We start from the raw sequence: 21,739 nt of genomic DNA, 5'->3' as shown, positions 1-21,739 counted from the left end.
TCCACCCCATAGTGGGGCCGCCTGTGGTGTCTTCACACAGGTGTCGGCTTTCAAAATTGTGCAATATATTGCAATTTGCATGCCCCCAGTTAACTTGGATTTTAAATGACATTGTCTTCTTTTAACTGCATTAAATCCTTATGAAACGGGCAAGTGGTTTAAAAAGAGTGCTGAGGAATAAGTCTGGGTCAAAGATTATGCAAATCATGTCACTGTAGCAAACAATTAGAGATGGCAGAGCTGGCACTTATCTACTTCATGTGAGCTCTTCATCAACTGCTTCAGGAGGTGAAAAAATAATATAATCAGATCTGATGAGAAATTGGTGCCCTAGAATTAATATTAGAAAAAAGATTATTTGAAATATAGATTTGTGTGGGTTAATGATGAGCCTTGCTTTAACTATATATCCTGACTTGAGATTTCAATGAAGAATAGTGACACTATCACACTTAGCAATATACTTTAAAATATTATTCATTTCAACTGGACAGCCACATGCAAAAGAATGAAAGTAGACCATTATCTTACTCCATTCACAAAAATTAACTCAGAATGGATTAAATATTTGAAGGTAAGACTTGAAACCATAAAACTCCTAGAAGAAAATACAGGCAGTATACTCTTTGACATCAGTCTTAGAAGGATCTTCTAGAATACCGTGTCTACTTGGACAAAGGAAACAAAAGAAAAAATACCCAAATGGCACTACATCAGACTAAAGAGCTTCTGCAAGGCAAAGGAAACCAGGAAAAAAATGAAAAGACAACCCAGCAACTGGGAGAAAATATTTGCAAATCATATATATGACAAGGGATTAATCTCCAAAACATATAAATAACTCATACAATTCAACAACAACAAAACAAACGACCTCATCAAATAGTGGGCAGAGGATCTGAACAGACATTTTTCCAAAGAATAAATGAAAAGGTACATGAAAATGTGTTCAACATCACTAATCATCAGGGAAATACAAATCCAAACTACACTAAGATACCACCTGACCCCCGTTAGAATGGCTATAAATCAACAAGAAAAAAAATAACAAATGTTGGAGAGGATGTGGAGAAAAGGGAACCCTCATACACTGCTGGTAGGAACGCAAACTGCTGCAGCCTCTATGGAAAACAGTATGGAGATCTCTCAAAAAATTAAAAATAGAAATACCATAAAACCCAGCTATCCTACTACTGTGTATTTATCCAAAGAACTTAAAATCAACAACTCAAAGGGACTTATGTACCCTCGTGTTTATTGCAGCATTAGTCACAGTAGCCAAGAAGTGGAAGCAACGCAGGTGTCCATCGAGTGATGAATTGATAAAGAAGATGTGGTGTATATATATAATGGAATACTATTCAGCCATAAAAAAAGACAAAATTGTCCCATTCACAACAACATGGATGGACCTTGAGGGTATTATGTCAAGCGAAATAAGCCAGACAAAGACAAATAGCATATGATTTCACTCATAGGTGTAAGATACACAAACACCTGGACAAAGAGAACAGACTAGTGGTTACCAGAGGGAAAGGGATTTGGGGGTGGTCATAAAGGGGAAAGGGGCACATACATATGTTGACTACAAATAATAATGCACAAGTGAAATTTCACAATGTTATAAACTATTATGACCTCAATAAAAAAAAGTTCATTTAATTTTTATCTCACCTTTTAAATTTTTCTATTTTTGTGTGCATATAATAATGCATAGATACATTATTACACCCATATACTACATATGTACATTATTACGTTATCTGGTCTAAGAGACTTACATTTGATTGTTGGTTCTTTTCTATGCTGTACGTGTTGTTGGCTGAGTCATATAACCTCCCTGGACACCAGTTACCTCAACTAGAAAATGGTGCTCAGTTACCATGTCCAAGTTAATTGTTTGGGATGGTGAGGACTTAATGATGCTTAGCCTCAGGAATCTTCTGCCAGGGTTTTAATGAAAAGTGAAAAAAGTCCCATAGGCTCTTTCCTGGAATCCTTAACCAATAGCCTATCTGTTAGACTTTGCTTCACAAAATGAAATCCATTGGTGGAGATCTCATAACTTAAAGGGAGCGCAAAGTTATTTCCGGGCTCTGGCTGAAAAAAATTACACATATATGGTTTCCAAGATCATGTTGCTACCAAAAATGTATATATATTTAGGAAATCTGCCTGAACTTCGGGTGACCTGAAATCTACCAGCACACATTACAGGCTGGGACATCTGGTGGTCAATAAACTTACTTATTTATTTATTTATTTTACATGAAGCAGCTGTCCTTGAGCAGATGACCAGGGGCCATGCATTCAGAGTGTGAATAGCTGAATTAGTAAATCATATTAGGCTTCTTAGGCACTTGTTTAAGGGCTGCATGTGCCTTTTTAATTTTCCTTTATTAAGGTCGGTCCCAACCATAGCAGTGTTAGCAGTAGGGTTATTAGTGACTTATTTGCTTCATTAAAATTTATGGCACATTTTACATCCACCATCTGGGGCAATGTCTCCCCACCTCACTCTTAAAATGTAACTTAAAACCATGCCTGGCACTGATAAATCCTGAAAAAAATACTCTATAGATGGAATTCTTTTATTCTAATGCCAGCATTACCCTGCCAGGAACTCCATACACAAACACCATAACAGCAAAGGCAATATTTCCAGTCCAACCACACTCAATCACTGCTAGTACACGATGTCTTATGTTCAAGTGTTTTGCTGTAAGTTTCTTGTTTATAGGTAAAGAAAAAAAAAGGAGGGGCAGTTGCTATTTTGAAAGTTGTAAACTCTGTGGAAAAATGGAAAAAACTTAAAATGCTTTTGGCAGAATACTGCATATCTTGATCTCCTGTGGTTTAATTCAGGGATATTTTGGTTTAGGAGGTTGCAAATATATAAATAACAGGATGAATTTAAAATAAAACGCTGAAATTTTTAAGAGTTTGTAGACTTTCAAGGCCTGCCTGATCCATGAAAATTATCTGATTAAATTTCGAGTAAAATATTAGCAACGGTGGTGTCCAACTTCCAAGCTTAACGTCTAGTGTTTCATTCAAATGCCTGGGATGGAAATCTGTGAGGCTGGAATGGAAGACTCTTGAACATAGAATCTGAGATACATTTCACAGTAGAATCTATGAGATGGAAAGAGGGATATCTGGATAACATTCTGTAGATTCACATTTCTTAAGGTATAAATTCTGTCTAATAAGTGATATTTCTTTTGTTCAAAATACACACATACTCTACTAGATTTCTTCATCTAGGTAGCATTCTTGTTTCCAAAATTTAACATCAAACAGTAAAAGGACTACAGTAAAGAATTCAGTCAGGGTTGTAGTGTTCAAAGACAGCATATTCTGGTCCCATTTATGCCAATTACTGGTTGTGTAATCTCTGTGTTTATGTTTCCTTATCTGTGAAAGGGGAGAAGGAATATCTTCTAGACCTCTTGGACTGAGTTTGTAATAACCGAATCAGAACACGAATGTCAAAAATTTTGAAAACAGTTTACAGTGTTATTAAGAAGCAAGCTATGCATTATTAATGTTCTCCAGTAATAAAATAAAATGTTTGAATAGAAGAGAATTTTATAAGGTTAGAATCCACCCCTCCAGACAATACTATAAAAAACTGAAATGGATGAGACATTATCTTAGTATTAAAAACTTCAGAAATGGGATTCAAATGCTTCTTTGGGGATTCACTGCAAGGTTTAGTAGCCTTTGCTGCCAGATTTTTCTTACTTCTACCCTAAATTTCTGAGTTTTCATTAGCAGCCTATTTTATCTTTCCATAGAGTAGTTTCCTTCCTAGAAATGGGAAAAAAGGTGAATAAAGACTCTTCTGATCCGGAAATGATTTTTACTAAGTCTGGCCTCAGTATTTTCTTTTCCAAGTAAAATCATAAATTTAAAATTTACATTTTTTTCCAAAAGTCCTATTTTACATCCTAAGAATCTTCTTGATTCTTATGATTCCCCCACTCTACTTTATCCTCAGAAAAGAACTGAACCCAATACATAGCCAAATAAGTATTTGGTTAAAAAATCATCTGATTGGATCTAGAGCTCATTACTTCTATTAGTAAACTCAAAAATATAGTTGGGTTTATAATACATAACCAAACAAGAATGAGTCTTGATTTTAGACCAAATTTGTAAAAAGAAATGATGCTAATCTGGTTTAATCCCTTCTAAATACCAAAACCTTGACTATGGATTTCAGCTATAGGCTCAAAAGAACTTAGAAATTTATGAGGATAATAACAGGAGTTAAAAAATGATTGAGTGCATTCTCTGGTGATGAAAATTGTGTTCACCTTACTATTCACATTCAATTCAAATTTGTGTATCGCAATAAATCAAAAAATTCCACATGAAATTGCTCTGCCAGCCTTGATCCCAGTGTGAAAATAAATCTGTTATACTCCTAAAATGGACCTGTAGTGGGAGTGTTGTTTAAAGACAGTGAAATTTGAGGTTTATAGCCCATCCTTACTGATACAGATATGGATTAATTTTGATGCAAACAAAAAAATAAATAAGTTTAAATGTTATGTCAAAAATTTACACAGATTCCCATTTACACCAAGGGTATAGAAAGCCACAAGAGAGCATCACTTCTATCCTAATGATAAGAAAAATCTCTCTAATCTTAAGCATTCATATTTTTCAGTCCATCCATATGAGCTTAAATCACAAGGAAACCAGTAAACTAAATTCTCAAAGGTGATAAGACCCTTCAAGGAGAGATGGGTCACATGAATAATTTACCTTGGGCAAGCGTGGGAAGATGAGGCAGCTGCCATAAATGTGGACAAGGAAACTATGAATAAAATATTAACTAGTTATTAAAGACTGATAATGAGTTAAAATTTTAGTTTAAGATCTCCAGAAGTACCACTCAAAAGGGACATCTGTACTGGCTTCCCCTGGGTGCTCATATAAAAGATGATAAAGTCAAGAGACCTGAAAGAAACATCCTTTGTAGCACAAGTGTACAGGTCCTATACTAAAGGAGGGGAGGGACTACCTGGAGAAGCTTGTCTATTCTCCAAGCCTTACATGATTACAAGATGATGATCAGCTGCTGCTACCCATCCCTAGACTCTCCCTGGACATGAGAAAAATGCCATCTGCTGTTGGAGAAGGGAAAGATTGTCCTCTTACCTTCCCAGTCCTACCTCAATTTTAGGTATATATTCTGTCATTGAGAAAAATGTAGGATACCAACCTCCACAGTGCACTGATATGATGCAAAAACATCTGCTTCTATGAAAGGACAGGAAAACAGCTGGTACCCAGGATCCTGCACTGATACAAGGTGGAAAGCTTTTGTTGCTAGAAGAGAGGCAGGAAAATCACTCTCAATAAGATTCCCACCAATACAGGGCAGAGTTTGACTGACTTAGGATGGGAGTGGAGTGGCCACTTTCTAGATCCTGCATTTGAGCAGAAGGCAGAGGTTATTTGCCAGTAGAGAAGGAAAGAAATGCTGAGAAAGCTCCTCCTTTAATGCTCAGGTGCATATGGCATGCTGAAGACCAAAAGTAGAACAGAAGAATGGAAAAATACCCTACCCCTACCAGAAGCCCTGCACCAAGTAAAAGTAAACAGAAATATACCCCAAGGAAAGGGCAAGAGTGTGGAGAGAGACCTTGCTGAAATGTGGGGGTGGAGCAGGAATACAAAGAAAATTTTTTAGCACTTCAGGCCTCACAGTAAGCAAAAGTAGCAGTAGTCTACCTGGAGGAATTTGACATCTATAGTAGACTGAAAGGAACTAGAGCAACAATAAAACCAAACACAGTCCAACTACAGACTAGAATGATTGAACCCAGCACACCGATGGCTTGATGGAAGAGGCATATCCATTTCCAAGAATAAATACTACTTACCTCAGTCACTGCTACTGTTCTACACACCATATCTAGCTTCCAACAAGACCTTATGAAAAACTACAAACAAAAATAAAAGGCAAGAAAAAAAGAACTCATTGTCAAGAGGTGAAAGCCATCAACAGAAACAGATTTAGAAATGACCCAAGTTGTTGGAACAGAAATGTGAAACTAACTATAATTAATATGTTAAATGATATAGTAGAAAAGATAAACAGCATACACCAACAGATTGGGAATTTTGGCAGAGAGATTACAACTGTACAAAGGAATCAAATAGAAATGCTAGAAATGAAAAACATAATATCAGAGATGAATAATTTCATCAAATAACTTCCAAGTAGACTGGAGACGGTACAGTATAACAAATCTGTGAACTTGAAGATGGTTAAATAGAAATTATAACAACTGTAACACAAAGGAAAAGCGAATGGTAAAAAAAAAAAATAGAGCAGAGCTTTCAAGAGCTGTAGAATAGTGAACAAACTTACAGACTTGAAATTGAAGTTGCAAAAGGAAGAAGATGAAGAGAATTGGAAAGAAGAAAGCCCAAAGATAAAGAGAAAATCATGAAAGTGGCCAAAGAAAAAAGAGAGATTACATATACAATATAAAAGATAGGAATCATAGCAGTCTTCTTAAGCTGTAATACAATAGAACAATATAATAACATTACTAAAATAAAAAATCAACTTATAAACTATATCTGGAGAAAATACGTTTTATAATTTAGGACAAAATAATCTCTTTGGAAAACATAAGCTGAGAGGATTCATTACCGGCAGTCTTGATCTACAAAAAATGTTAAAGAAATTTGTTCAGTAGAAGGAAAATGATATCCAGATGAAAATTTCAGTGTACACAATAAACTGAAGTGCACTAGAAATAGTAAAACTGTGGGTAAATATAAATAAATTAGTTTTAATTTTTAATCTTTTTTTTAAAGATTTTTTATTTTTCCTTTTTTCTCCCCAAAGCCCCCCAGTACATAGTTGTATATTTCGTTGTGGGTCCTTCTAGTTGTGGCATGTGGGACGCTGCCTCAGCGCGGTTTGATGAGCAGTGCCATGTTCGCGCCCAGGATTCGAACCAACGAAACACTGGGCCGCCTGCAGCGGAGTGTGCGAACTTAACCACTCGGCCATGGGGCCAGCCCCTAATTTTTAATCTTTTTAAAAAGACAGTTAATAACCCAAGGTAAAATTAATAACAACGAAACTTTATAAGCTTTTAAAATATGTGACAACGATCTCACAAAGAATGGAAGTCAGTAATGGTCAGACATCATATGTGAAGTCAGACATCATATGTGAAATAACATAAAATAACATTACTTGAAATTAGTTTGTAAAAAATTAAAATGATACATTGTACATTTCTAGAGCAACTACTGAAGACAATGAAGCAAAAGGATAGAGTTTATAAACAAGTAGTAGAAAAAAATAGAATCATAAAAATACTCTATCCAAAAGAAGACATGAGAGAGGAAAACAAGGATAAGGAATAAGTGGGACAAATAGAAAACAGCATATGGTAGATTTAAACCAACTATATTTGCAATTACATTAAACATAAATGTCCTAAACAACAGAATTAATAGGCAGGAATAGATGAATAATAAAGATTGTACTCTATGTTACCTAGTGGGAACCCAGGTAAAATAAAAAGATGGAAATAAATAACAAATAAAATGAAAAAAGATATAACGTGTATTAGCTTCCCGTGACTGCTGTAACAAATTACCACAAACTTGGTGGCTTAAAAGAATAGAAATTTATGATCTCAAAGTTCTGGAGGCCAGAAGTCTTAAGTCAGTATCACTGAACCAGAATTAACGTCAGCATCAGTGCAGCCCTTCAAGAAGCTTGAGAGGAGAATCTGCTTCTTGCCTCTTTCAGCTTCTAGTGACTTCCAGCATTCATTGAAATTTGTGGCTGCATTACTCTAATCTCTGCCTCCAGGTCATAGTGCCTTCACCTTTTCTGTCTGTGTCAAATCTCCCTCTGTCTCTCTCCCTCATAAGGACAAATGTGATTGCATTTAGGACTCACTCAGATAATCCAGGATATCTCCTTTTCTCAAGATTCTTAACTTAATTCCATCTCTAAAATTTTTGCCATATAAAGTGACATGTGCTGGTTTCAGAAATTAGCTCATGATATCTGTGGAGGCTTAGCATAGGACACCATATAATTACTAATAAAAAAACTGAAGTAACTATATTAACATAAAAAAATTTGATATAATAAGAAAAAACACCCAGTTAATAAGGGACAGTACATATTGATAAAGACGTCAATATTGAGAAGTTATAATAATTCAAAGTGTGTATGCTTCTAACAAAAGTGCCTTAAAACAGAAAAAAATCTAACAGAAATGAAATAAGAAATAGAAAAATCCTCAAGTGTGGTTAGAGATTTCAACAAACATATCTCAGTAATTGGTGGAATAAGAAAACAAAACTCAGCAAGAATGTAAACTTCAAAAACACCATCAACAAAGTTGACCTTTCTAACATTTATAAAACACTATACCCAACAGTAGTGAAGACAAATTCATTTTAAATAAAATGGAGTATTTACAAAGTGGTATCATTTTGTGGAAAATAAAACAAAACTCAATAAATTGAAAACGATTGAAATCATACAAAACATGTTTTTTGAACTCAGAGAAATAAAACTGAAAAGCAAAACCATAAATATGCTAAAACAATCCATGGCTATACACTGACACAATCACACCACAAGGGAAAATAGAAAATGCTTTGAACCAAAAGAAAATTCAACATGTTCAAATTTGTGAAATATAACTAAAGCAGTGATTAGAGGGAAATTTATAGGATTAAGTGCTTGCATGAGAAAAGAAGAAAGATTTAAAAACAATTACTTAAGATAATACCTTTAGAAATTAACAAAGGAAGAACAATTAATCCAAAATAAGCAGAAGGAAGGCAATAACACAGGTAACAGCAAAAAAATCAATGAAATGGAATTCAGAAAAACAATAGAGAAAAATCAAAGCAAGCAAAGCTGGTTCCGTGAAAATATCAATACAATTGCAAACTTTATCCAGACTAATCAAGAAAAAACAAGGAGAAGACAAAACTGTCCAATATCAGGAAAAAAAGGAATAGTTACAGAAAATACAAACATTAACAGGATGATACTGGAGTATTATAAGCAATCTTTTGCTAATAAATTTCACAATTTAGATGAAAAGGACAAATTAATTGAAAGACACATACTAAAAATATTTACTAAGAAGAAATAGCCCAAATAGCTCTACATCAATTAACTAAACTGAATTTGTAATTTAAACTTTTTAAGAAAGAAAAGTTGAAACCTGTGTAATATTACTGTGGACTTCTATTGAATATTTAAGGAATAAATAATTACAGTTCCCCACAAATTTTTCCAGAATATAAAAGATAGTGGTAAACTTTCCAACTCATTTTATGAGGCTAGAATTACCCAGATAACAAAATAAGAAAAAAGACATTTACAAGAAAACTACAGACCAATATCCCACAAGTAGAAAGATTAAAAGTTTTCTAACAAAGAGTTATCAAATCATATATAAAAATGATAACCCTTTATGTCCAAATTGGATTTATCCCACAAGTGCAAAGTTAGTTCTACATGCGAAAATCAATCAATTTAATTCATTATATTCACAGACTAAAAAAGAAAAATTACTGTAGACACAGAAAAAATTTGACAAAATTCAACATACATTTGTGATTAAAAAAATAACTCTCAGCAGACAAGAAATAGAAGAGAACTTCCTTAATTTGAATAATTGCATCTATGATAATATAGAGCTAACATCATACTTAAAGGTGAAAGACAGAAGCTTTCACCTTAATATCAGGAGCAAAGTAAGGAAATATCACTCACCATTTGTATTCAACATTGTATTCGAGATCTTAGCTAGTTCTACAAAGCAAGAAAAAGAGATAAAAGGCACTCAGTTCGGAAAAGAGAAATAAAACATTTTGTTTGTGGAAATATTATTCTCTAATTAGAAAAATCCTAAAGAATCTACAAAAAATTTCCTTGAGGTAATATATGATTTCAGCAAGGTGACAGGATATCAGTTCAGAACACAAAAATAAATCATATTTCTAAATGCTAGTGATGTCCAATTGGAAATGCAAAACAAAATGAAAACGTTTAAATATATCAAAAACTTGAAGTATTTAAGACTAAATTTAACAAAATACACGGAAGACCTGTACACTGAAAACTACAAAATATTGTTGAGAGAAATTAAAGAAAATCTAAATAATTGGAGTTGTGTACTTTGTGTATTGAGAGTCTCAAAACTGTTATAATTTAATTTCTTCTTAATTTTCTCTGAAGATTCAAAGTGACCCCAATCAAAATCCAGGCAGATATTTTTCATAGAAATTGATAGTTTTACTTTCAAATTTATATGAAAATAAATGCAGCAGTTTGACCATGATGTGTCTGAGACTTTCTTGGTGTTAATTCTGTTTGGTGTTTGCTGAGTTTTTTGAATGTGTAATTTCATGTCTTTCATTGAATTTGGTAAATTTCCAACCATTATTTTTTCTAATACATTCTTTGCTCCACTATTTCTCTCCTCTCCTTCTGGCATTCCAGATACATATTTATTAGATCTTTTGAATCATACACGGGTCCCTGAGGTGCTGCTCATTTTGGGTCTTTCTTTTCCCTTTATGTTTTTCATTTCTAATGAACTACATTTAAATTCATGGTATCTTTCCTATGCTATCTCCATTCTGCTATTAATCACATCCAGTGAATTGTTTTATTTTAAGCATATTTCTCAGTTCTGTAATGTCCATCAGATTCCTTTTTATAATTTCTATTACTCTGCTGAGATTCTCTGTCAACTGAGCAGATTTTCTTTTATAGTTTTAGGCATATTAATAATAGCTGCTTATGTCCTAATTCCAACATCCATGAGTAGAGTTCTGCTCTACTCATTGTCTTTTCTGCATAGAATGACTTATGTTTTCCCATTTCTTCTTATGTTGAGTCATTTTGGATTGTATTCTGGACATTGTGAATGATATCTCATTGAAACTCTGGGCCGACAATGTTTCTCTGAAGAGTTCTGTATTTGTTTTTGTAGGCTGTTAACTTGACTTAACTCAAACTGAAAATTCTGTATTGTTTCCCTTGGAGTTCAGTCTTTTTAGTCTTGCCAGATTTGCCTGTGCTTTACACGATGCACATATTGAATCATACATGCATCATACAAATGTCAGCCAGAGACAGGGAGAGTGTATATATAGAACCTGAGGCTCCCCTTCTCTGACTCTTTCCTTTCTGGAATTTATGCCTTCACTTTCCAAGGGATGTGGTTGCCCCAAACTCTGCTCTGATTCACCAATTCAGCAATGTTGAGGTTTTTCTACTGGAATTTTAGCTGTCCTACATTGAATACGGAGGACTACATTCAGTATAAAAACTGTAAAATAGTAAACCCAGACAGCATCATTGCTATATTAATGTCTTAGTATTGCCATACAAATTACCTTGAACATAGCAGCTTAAAAAAGACACTTATTCTCTCACAGTTCTGGAGGCTAGAAGTCTGAAATCTAGGTGTCAGTAGGGCCTTGCTCTCTCCGAAGGTTCTAAGGGAGGATTCTTCCTTGCCTTTTCCTAGCTTCTGGTGGTTGCCAGCAATCTTTGATGTAGCAATCTTTGGCTTGTACACATCACTCCAAACTCTGCTTCCAACATCACATCATTCTCCTTGTGTGTCTTCTTGTCTAAATTACCCAATTCTTTCAAGGAAATCAGTCACTGCAGTATGACCTTATCTGAACTTGATTACATTTGCATAGACCCTATTTCCAAATAAGGTCACATTCACAGTTACTGTAGATTAGAACTTGCATATACCTTTTGGGGGGAAAAATTCTACGGACTACAAATCTCTTCTTCCAAATGTTCCTCCTCCACTCTTTGTCTCTTTTCATTCACTTTCTGGTACCTTCAAGTAGTTGATTTCTATTTTTTCCAGAATTTATAGTTGTTATCTCTAGCTGGGTTGCTTTTATAGGAACTATTGGGCTATACTTGAAGTAGAACTTCCCTCCCTCACAGCTGCGTCTTTTCCTTTCTTTCTTTCCTTTCTTCCTTTCTTTCTTTTTCTTTTTCTTTCTTTCTTTCTTTCTTTCTTTCTTTCTTTCTTTCTTTCTTTCTTTCTTTCTTTCTTTCTTTCTCTCTTTCTCTCTCTCTTTCTCTCTCTCTTTCTCTTTCTTTCTCTTTCTTTCTTTTTCTTTCTTTCTTTCTTTCTTTCTTTCTTTCTTTCTTTCTTTCTTTCTTTCTTTCTTTCTTTCTTTCTTTCCTTCCTTCCTTCCTTCCCTCCCTCCCTCCCTCCCTCCCTCCCTCCTTCCTTCTTTCTTTCTTTCTTTCCTTCTTTCCTTCCTTCTTTCTTTCTTTCCTTCCTTCCTTTCTTTCTTTCTGTCTCAGTTGCTCTGTGTGTGTTCCCTCTTTCACCTCTTTCACTACCACCAAATAAAAAATCCAATCTCTTGTAATTTTAGATAGAAAATTTGTCATTCCATTGGCTGTAAGCCCAGACAATTCTTAGCTGCTTATTATATACCTCCTAATAGATCACAAGTTTGTTCCATTCTTTAAGAAAAAATAAATTTAAAAATTAGACAAAAAAATGAAATGGAAAAGTGGGATGCTTTTCTGTTTACCTTATATTTTTTGTGGCATTTTTACCTCAAATTTTAAAAAAGATGATGGAATATAACTAAAAAATACACATATTTCTTAATGACTACATGCTACCCATCCCCCCCAAAAACCCCAAACTTTGAAAATTTTATGTTTGATTTGGAAGAGAGAAAGAAAACTAGGCAAAAACCTTCTCTGTCTATAAATGCTCATGATTTTCGTAGAATTCTCTGACTGTTTGAACCTCAATTTCTACATCTATATGAGGGTTATTGTGAGGATGAAATACATCATTTGAGTTATAATGTGTGGCACATCCAAGCAAAAATAGATCTTCTTCACCAGAATTTGGCCTTATGTTGTCAGTCATATTTTTTCCATGCCTTCTTTTCTGCTTAATACATTTTTGTGGGACTTAAAAAATTACAGCTTTATGTATACAACAAAATAACTAGTTGGGATAAACGGAATCTATACTACACAGAACTTGGACCATCCATGGGTTTTGATTTGGGTTTTTTCCCTGAAAGCTGCCTTCAGAATCACCCTGGGATCCATGAGCTACCCATAGTGAGCCAGTACCATATGTAAGATTCTAGGCAACTCTCTCCAAAAATGTGAGTTTTTTCTCTTTTCCTCTCAAAGACCTAGTATTATGTGCAGCTACCTTCTGTGTAAATTCTGCCTTAGTAGAAGTACAACAGATCTTTTGTTAATTTGAATATTCAAGATTTATAAGTATAAATCCATTCATTTTATTTTTAATCCCTAGGCACTCTACTTTGCTGTGCCTACAATGTGGATAATAGCATGTGCCTTATGCGTGCTTCTGAGAAATGCAAGGAAAGCTAAGCAGAAAATGTCAAGAAAGCTCTTCAAGATCCTTAGAGGGAAGAACATCATGTGACTACAATGTATTATTAGTATAAAAATAAAATCATTCCCAACCCCACAGCTCTTAAAGGGTCTTTACACATTGCTAGGGCATTTAAGAAATAAAATTATAGTCTCACTTAACCGGAAAGAATCTCAAGAAGCCCACTCCTTTCTTTGGGAGAGACCACCATTTTACCATCCTGTGTGACTTCCTAACCTATTTTTAAGACTTTTAAAAAGAAATATTCCAAAACTTCATTTGATGATTTGTCTCTATTGCTTAATATCTCTCACCCACATAGAAATACTCTTTTTATCTACTTTTTAGGAAATGTAATGGAATCTAATTGAAGGGAATATGGTTCAAGATACAGACTGGAATTTCTTAGCTAAGAATCACTGACCTCAACTATTTTCACACAGCTGAAGTAAGTATTAGATAAAGGGAGAAGGCAGAGATGGGATTTGACCCCGAAATCAGGCTAATGTCTTGATTATAAATCTTTTACTTAAAAGAATTTTCTGATAAAATTTTAAGAATCTGTTTGCTATATGAAGTCGTAAAAGATATCCATCTCCTCCCTTCTGTTTTCAAGTGCATCTACATTTATTACATGGATTTTAGATTATAAATCAGACTTTAAAAAGAAGTCATATGGGCTGGCCGCTTGGCCTAGTGGTTAAGTTTGGCACACTCTGCCTTTGTAGCCCAGGTTTGGTTCCCAGGCGTGGACCTACCCTACTCTTTGGTGGCCATGATGTGGCAGCGACCCAAATACAAAATAGAGGAAGATTGGCACAAATGTTAGCTCAGGGCAAATCTTCTTCAAGTAAAAAGAGGAAAATTGGCAACAGATGATAGCTTAGGGCAAATCTTCCTCAGCAAACAAAAAAATAAAAGTCATGATTGGACTTAAGCTATAAAATTAGCAGAAAAAAAATACTTAAGAGAACCTAAGAAAGCTGACATTTCCTCAATATTTTCTTATAGTCAGGATTATAGTATAATCAGAAATATTTATAAAAGTCTCACTAGGCCACTTTCTACTGTAGCTTGGGATGCAGAATAATATATACACCGACCAAATAGATTTATTTAGGGAAAGGACATGTTTACACCAAATTTAATTTACAGGTATAGATTATTTCAGGTGATATATATCTGAAAACCATATATGACTTGAATATTTTTTCATAAATTTTAAAGAAACTAGCGTTGTTCAGTAGTCATGGAACTCATTTGAACATTTCTGCAAAGTAGATAATGGCCTCTGTCCTATTATGACTCTTGATGTGTGCCTGCATTACGTATGACCTGTCACTTGGATCTGGTCTCCTTTCTACCACTTTCTATTTCTCTTTTCTTTGGTCAGTTTCATAATGCCTCTGAACTCCATTTGCCCTCGGACCTCTTCAGTTTGAGAAATCCACAATTTAAACAAGGGGAGATGTCAAGCAGACAGTTGCAAAGAGCTTCAAAGTTTATTAATTCAACAAAAATTATAGAAAGTCCTGTATCAATAACTTACACTTTGGGCTATCAGAATCTTGTTACAACAAATATCATTATCACTCATTTATATTCAAGCTTTAGTAATAGCTACTGCTTTGAGCACTTTGATATAAAAAACTATAATGATACAATATACCACAAAATTTGGAAGCTTCTTGGAGTTTATACTAACAAGATGTGACCTGAAATGGAACATTTGATTTCAACTCTTTACCTTCTGTACTTAGTTTAGATTATAAGGACATTTATTCAGAGGATCCAGACATTCATTTGATGATTTCCATGCATTTTGATCCTCCAGACAAAGTGCACATTGGAGAACAAAGAAATGAAATAATTAGAAGCAGCAGCTCAACAGAAATGCATGTGATTTCTTTCGATGACCTGGAGCTGAATTTTTGCCCAAAAGGACATCGCAATTAAAGTCAAGCTTTTTCCAGTAGCACCGATTTAAACAAACATGTGCTGGAACTTATTTTTAGACATAAAGGTACACAGCCAGAGTTTTTATTTAGGCTTGCTATTAAATAAACTTCCCTTAGGGGCTTGTAAAAGATGGTATTTGAATTATAAGTAGACATATCCTATTTTCCACATTCTGCAAGCCACTGAAGATTTCTCATTGCTTAGATTGTGGCAAGGGAACTGCTTCCTTTTTATTTCTGTTGAGCCCTGTTTCTATAGTAATTATGAGTTTGGGGGATCATTAAAAGTCTGATTTCTTTTTTTTAGTATCTAACACTGCTTTTGAAGCTTGGTGGCCGATCAACAACATGTTCTAAAAGGCTTTTGATGTATACATGGTTCATTAAGTAAAGGTCAAAATTGGACAATGTCCTGTTAATTTCCTTTTGCTGGGGAAATCAATATCTGCATCAACATTCATTAAATTTGACAGAAGCTAAGAAAGTTAGATGTGAAATGTAAATCAATACTTGTTCCTGATAGGATTAGCCTGCTGTTCAGAGAGTATAAAACATTAATTCTTTATACATATTGTTCAACCCAATACTCCATTCTGGCTTTAGGGAGGCTGCATTTTACCTTTTTGGTCTTCCTCTAATTTGGCTTTGGGTTTTTGTTGGCTTGAGCTCAATATTCTAACCCTGAAAAAATTTGACATCTTGTTAATATATATTCACTGTCATTTTTCCTTTTATATTATTGTTAGTAATTTGTTAAGACTAAACCATGCCCCATCATCATTACCCAAAAAATCTAGGCATTTTAAAGTTTCAGAATCTATTTTATTTTCATATGAAACTGGCAGATTAAAACGCTTCATTTTCTGCTCCCTTTGTACTTATCAACAGAGCTTTTGACATCCTATGAATCCCAAAGGAATAAGTTTTGAAAAACTTGATTTATTCACACAAAGATCTAGGAGTTTTTGGGTTTTCGTCATTATTGTTATCGCTGAGATTATAAACTCTATGCATTTCCATGAATCCAGTCTTATTTTAGTTGACAGTGATGTTCATAATTATAACTATGTGCTATTGCAAGATTCTGAGACATCCCTTAAAATAAAGAATATTAAATGATGTTTATTACAGTTGCTGTGTTCTGTGGATTTTGTTACATTTTAATTTTTTAATAAAAAATTTATATATGGCAGCCAGTGACCCCCTACTTTAGTGTTAGATAAAGATCTCTGGGTATGTCAAATTTGTTTGGAAATCCAAACAAGAAATTACCGTATTTTCCCTCCAAAGAAATTTGGGTTTGCCAAAATTCTCAGTGGAAAACAGATGCCATCCAGCACTGTACTGGGCTGGGTCCTTCATCTACTGGTTCTCTGGCCACTCAGGAATTTCTTTACAGTATCAGAACTGGGCCTGGTTTGCAATAGGACAAAATCCAAACCAGAGAGAACTGGCTGAGTGGGTTCATCAGGTTGAGGGAGATTATCTAGAAGGATTTAAGGAAAAATCAAGGGGAACACCCAGACATGGGAAATAGAGAGAGGAATGTTGACATTTTTCTTGTGGAAGTTAGAGCAATCATTTTGAAGAATAAATAGGTTTCCATTACATTCCTGCTTTAAAACATTCAATGACTCCCGAGTCAGTTAAAATAAAGTGTCTATTTCTTAACTTGGTATCTAGGTAATTTGATGCCGTGCCTCCTTCTCTACACTTATCTCCCATCACTTTATGCATCGTTTGCTATATATTTAGTCTTTCTGTCTCTGAAACATGCCAAGGGCCAGAGATTTTGCATTTGTTGATTCTCTTGTCTGAAACACTCTCCCCTTAGACCATTGTGTAGCTGACTCTCATCACTCAGGTCTTGGCTTAAATTTTACTTCCTCGTGGACATCTTTCCTCGTCATCACCCTAGAGAAAGTAATTCCCCCACCATGGATGTACCTTATGCTATTACTGCTATTTTCCTCATAGCACTTACCAACATCTGAAATGATTTATTTATCTTATTCTTATTTTCATGCCTTTTCACTAGATTATAAACTCCAAGTGTTAGGGATTTTGTAACTAAAACTGAGCCTGGCATAACAAGCATTTAAATACATCCTTCTTGATTAATAAATGAATTAATAGGAAAAAGTCAGAACCCCTGTCCAGTGGCGTTGTAGAAATGGGATGCTATGTGGGCTCATAAGGCAGAGATTCAGGCATAGGAGACTCAAATAGGGAGACAGTGACTGAACCTGGAGTAAAATTGAGTCCCACGTTTGTGTTGTAATTCCAGTTCTGTTAATAGGGTCCTGTCTACTTTCCTGTGGCAGACTTCTTGTCTTGGGAGGAGAATCTTTGGGGACCAGAGGCCATACTTGTTTACTAGTTCCAACTTCATGTGCCCAATTCTTTGTTCTCCTACAAGACTCACCTGATTCCATGCTCTATTGTGCTGCCCAGACACTGACAACTCACTCCCAGGCCCTCTGAGACCTCCTGGATACCATTCCATCTTCGAGGACTTCTGCCTACTGCTGGCTTCTAAGTGTTTATGAAGCTCCCCTAGCAAGATCTTCCTCCTTCTATGTACCGTCTATAGTTTTTCCCACAAGACGCCCCAGAAGATCTAGCTAGTTTTCGAGGTTACAGGTCAGTCTGGCGTTATCTACATGGTAATGGTACATGGCTTCCCAAATTCCCCCTGACAGGATTAGAATTGGCCTGAGAAGTCTATTTTTTGGAGCCTTGGCATCAGTGCCTCCACAAATTTCAATTTTTGAGATGAGAAACGAGTACTTATCAACAAGAATGCTTGGCATACTTGAAAAGTCAACAGATCTGTCACATTTAAATTGAAATTTCTGGAATGACCACAGTATAGAGCTTCCAAATATACCAAAATATCAGAAGCAAATCTGCTATAAAATTAAGAAGCTTAGGCTTTAGTGCCTACTCTTACATCAGACCCTTCCAAGACCTTAGATATTTAACATGGTCATATAGTCATAAAATTTGAAAAGTGAAATATTCCATTCTGAGTCCCCTTCCACTACATTTCCCCTCACGTTGGCTGGTGCTGAGGTGGCTGTGAGCATTTTGGAAGGATCTAGATAAGCAGTTAATTTAGGAATACATTTGTGGTGGATTTCTTGAGCTATATTTATGTGGTTTGCAATCACTTTCATGTACACTGAAGTTACTACTAGACATCCTGACACAGCCTCAGGTTTTCTTCCAAATGAGATATGCTCATTAGTTATTTAACACTAATACCAATAGCCTAAGGAAACAATGGTGATACCAATCTTGGCCTCGTTTTGGAAAGTTGACTGCTACTGAGGCATATGGTTGTGCAGGTGGCGTGATCCACATTGTAGTAGAATGATGATCTTCTATTTGACTGTCATTGTGTGTCTTTTTATCGGCTTTCCCTGGAAGTTCAGAAATAGAGGTGTGAAATACAGCGAATTTTAGTAAATTTTCTGTAAAAGTGAATTATTTTCCAAATACTACTGTCTAATGTGTGAACTAAGAAAGCATCAGGCACTTGTTTCTTAATGACTTTTGTAAAATCATATGTGTTTATTAGAGAAAACTATCTCCTTCAAAAATCAAATTTGAACTATGAAGTATAAGAGGACAAGCTTTTTTCTTTTTGCTTCGTCAGAATAGCACACCGGGCTGACTTGATTTGTAGTTTCATTATTGATGTTGGGCAAAAGAGATGACAAAGAAGTAAGTAATGGGCTGCTGGGTGTATCTTTGATTGGGGCTTGATTAGGATGGTGGGAGCACGGAGATTTTATAGCCTAATGATGCTTTGTTGCATCACGCTGGATAGTCAGCTCAGCTTTGAGTTGAACCATCTCTCCATCAGAAAGCTCGCCCTCACAGCTGGTACTAATCGGGGCTCTGCTGCCTGGGCTCAGCAGACGGGGTGAAGAGCAAGACTGAACTTTCACTGGAGCCGATTTGCCTCAAGCCAGAAGTACAGGCTGGTGTCCTGCTGCTGACCCACGCTATGCTGGCCCTTTGGCTAATGAGAGTATCTCTGTCTCCCGAGCTGTCAGGCTCACATCTTCGAAGATCATTATTTCATTAAAAACCTTCTACAGGAAAATATTGTGAGTTTTTCTTTCTACTGCACTGCCTGGTTTGAACGGCTTTAAGCCTTCAGCAAGATGCTGAAATTCTCAGCTCAATAAGAGAGAGGATCGCTTAGGACTAAGTATTTTACAAAATGAAAGTCTTTGTTCTTGATGCTAAGAAATCTTAGACTTCCAGTTGTGCAATGCTTCAGGAAATAAGATCTTATACTTTAAAGCAGTGTAATGGCCTTGCATCTTGGTGGAGAAGTTGGAGATAGTCAGGAGAAAAAAGAGAGAGAGAGAGATTGGTGGAAGGAAAGGAAATCCGTAAAAAGGAAAAGAGGCGAGAAGGCATGCAAGGATGAGGAGCATTGGGAGAAGGACACGGAGTTGACAAGGAATACCTAATGTTTTTATCGCTCAAGTGTAGACAAAGCTAAAGCGGAAAAATTATAACTTTTTTTGCCAACTCCAATACGTATTTAACAGAAACATTTATATCTGGGTGGTTGTTAGAAGATACATCTTTATAAACAAAATGAAAGACCATACTCTAAAATACTAAGGAACTCTTCAGATGAAATATAAACTGAATGAAGCATAGGTCTACCTTCCAAATCCATTATCATATGGCTTTTATTTCATTTCCAGTGGAAAAGTAAAGAATATTTTTTCCTGTTCTACCTCCTCACATGATCCTGTGGGATAAAAAAATTCTGAAGATTAATGAGTTCTTAATGACCTAGTTACCTCTTAATTATTGAGACAACATGTGTTAATAATCATCAGGCTCTCTGAATGAAAGTTTCAAACACGTGCCAAGCAAGTATGCATTGTATTCACCCTAGCAAATACGGTGCCGGCATTAAATAAATGGCGACAATAAAGTGGGGCACAACAACCCCATTGTGCTTATATCAGGGGCTTTAAGAAAAATTCCTTACTACCTTTGTGTGACATTTAGAACATCCAGGGCGAAAACTGTGGATGCTTCCCATAAGCTGTGTGATCGAGTGCTGTGCTCCACAGGACAAAGACGCACTTTTCAAATGGCAGCACTTTTAATCCCACACTGGTTGTTCGGTAACTAACGGTGACCCCTAGAAGGACTGTTTTTGACATTGCAAAAGACAGCATATACCTTTTTGTGTTTCCAACTTCTTATTCTTTGCTTTAGGGTATTTGAAATTGGATATGGGGGGAAATTGTGATGTTCTTTCCATTCTTGTAAAATGAATTCTTGGAAAGCTTGAGGGGCTCTGCTAGCAATTGTTAATGAAGCTTTATTAACTAACCTAGGACACTACCCTATGGAATAATAGCGTAGTAAAATAGATGTCCTCCCAGGGCTCACTTCTTTTATTAACAGTGCACAGGGAAGTGAGCAAGGCTCTGGGGAATGAACACGGCCAGGTGAATGAGGCATGCGGCTTTTCCTTCTAGATCAGCAATTCACCTCTGGCTCAAATCAGATATGTCCCCAATTGGACATAACAATTATTAAATCAATCCTCATAGATTGTTTTCTGCTGGAACTGGCAGCTTTTCTTTATAATCTAATTGGTTAACTTTAATTCTATATTTATAAACTCATAGACTTTTCCTTTTCAAAAGTGCAATTTTTATCTTTAGAAACTCAAAGCTTGAGAAAAAGGTACAAAGAAAGTATTATTGTGATATGTTTTACCAGTTTTTGTGGTTTTCAGTTTCAGATACAATTTTGTTTGTTTTCTGTCTTCGGAAATGTAATAAGCTCAGAGAAAGTCCAGGAAAAGAGAAATGAGTACTAAAAGGTGTTTGAGTACTAGGGCTGAGAAGACTAGATTGACACTGGAAGCAAATAAAGAACTGTAAACACACAAGGTAGACACAGCTGAGCGAAGAGGCACAGCCACGGAGGGGAGCCAACAGAATAGACAGACGCATATTCCCTCTCAATATTCTGAGACCTCGCATAAAAAATATTAGACTTGGCTGGAGGTTTTCAAGGTATAGAGAACCCCTTGCCCTCAAACCAGCTAAATTGAAAACTACGAAAATGGCAAACAGACAGCTACCATTCTGGTTGTGATGTTGGTTCCTCCCAGATTGAATTTTCTATGTCACTCCGTATGGCTGGTGTTGTTCTGTCTTGCCCTCTGCTGACTTCGGTCTTACCTGTAGCCATGGTCTGCTCTGATGAGGCAGAGAGAACCTATTAATTCACAATCGCTCACTGGGAAACAAACAGACCTCAGAGAAGTGTGCACTAATT

At 35.6% G+C, this 21,739-nt stretch overlaps 2 long non-coding RNA genes across 3 annotated transcripts in view; one reads left to right on the top strand and one right to left on the bottom strand.

Annotated features, from left to right (window-relative positions):
- The window catches only part of LOC103546697 (uncharacterized), a 113,811-nt gene that overhangs the window by 23,809 nt on the left and 68,263 nt on the right, over nt 1-21,739 (top strand). The gene's annotated exons all lie outside the window — the stretch shown is intronic.
- On the bottom strand, nt 16,133-21,638 carry LOC139077279 (uncharacterized). Its single transcript, XR_011529650.1, has 2 exons — nt 21,543-21,638; nt 16,133-18,828 (listed from the first exon to the last, which is right to left on the bottom strand). It is a non-coding gene; the product is annotated as an uncharacterized lncRNA (long non-coding RNA).

This window comes from Equus przewalskii, chromosome 19, assembly GCF_037783145.1.
Source record: "Equus przewalskii isolate Varuska chromosome 19, EquPr2, whole genome shotgun sequence".
Taxonomy (NCBI): domain Eukaryota; kingdom Metazoa; phylum Chordata; class Mammalia; order Perissodactyla; family Equidae; genus Equus; species Equus przewalskii.
This window is presented reverse-complemented; position numbering and strand designations above follow the sequence as displayed.